The sequence below is a fragment of the Camelina sativa genome, chromosome 12 (genome assembly GCF_000633955.1).
Source record: "Camelina sativa cultivar DH55 chromosome 12, Cs, whole genome shotgun sequence".
NCBI lineage: Eukaryota > Viridiplantae > Streptophyta > Magnoliopsida > Brassicales > Brassicaceae > Camelina > Camelina sativa.
This window is the reverse complement of record NC_025696.1, coordinates 6,493,597-6,494,381: the sequence shown is the minus strand read 5'-3', so window position 1 is coordinate 6,494,381 and position 785 is coordinate 6,493,597.

The window sequence follows — 785 nt, the reverse complement described above, 5'->3', positions numbered from 1 at the left end:
AAAGCCACCCGAAGTCTCAAAATCTCTAGTGGGCTTTCATGGGCCTTTCAAATATTTGGTTTACTCGATAGTTGAGCACTGTTAATTGTTAGGGGTGGTGGTGTGGGTTATATATATTGAACCAACGAATACGACAGAATTTCCTCGTTAGTGTGTAAAAATGCGTATGTTGTCTGTTAATGTTATGTACCTATGCGTATGTTGTCTCATGATTTTATACCCCAATTAATAATTCAGAGCATAGACGTTTTGGTCAAGTATACCTTCTTCGTGACTTCATCTGTGACCAATAATAGCCTTTGTCGAGAGACACATTTGATGTGTGCAGCAGCAGAAAAAATCCCCTCTCCCCCTCTCTCTACACACTACCAAAATATCACACGTAGCAAAGTGGGCCTTAGACAAGTGGATCAGGCCCAGTGACTACAACGTCGCTTCTATGATAAGGACAAGTCAACATACGCATAGGTACATAACATTACAACCCTAAGCATGAATTATTAGGCATTTATGATTGGTATTAATGTCATAATTAATAATTCTCAAAAGCTACTATCTCGTCTGTTTATATATTAAAAAACAACTATTTTTTTTTTTTTTTTGGGACCTTGATTGTAACCTGTGTAGACCAATGTGTCCGTGAGAGTTTATAAAAAGGAAAAATGCATAAAGTCTCCATCACAAGTTAGGTCTTTGGCAATAGTACTTAGTGGGTATATTGAAATAATGATTTTGGAAGATTTGATGAGATTTAGAAAATTTGAAATTTTGATAGATTTTAGGGA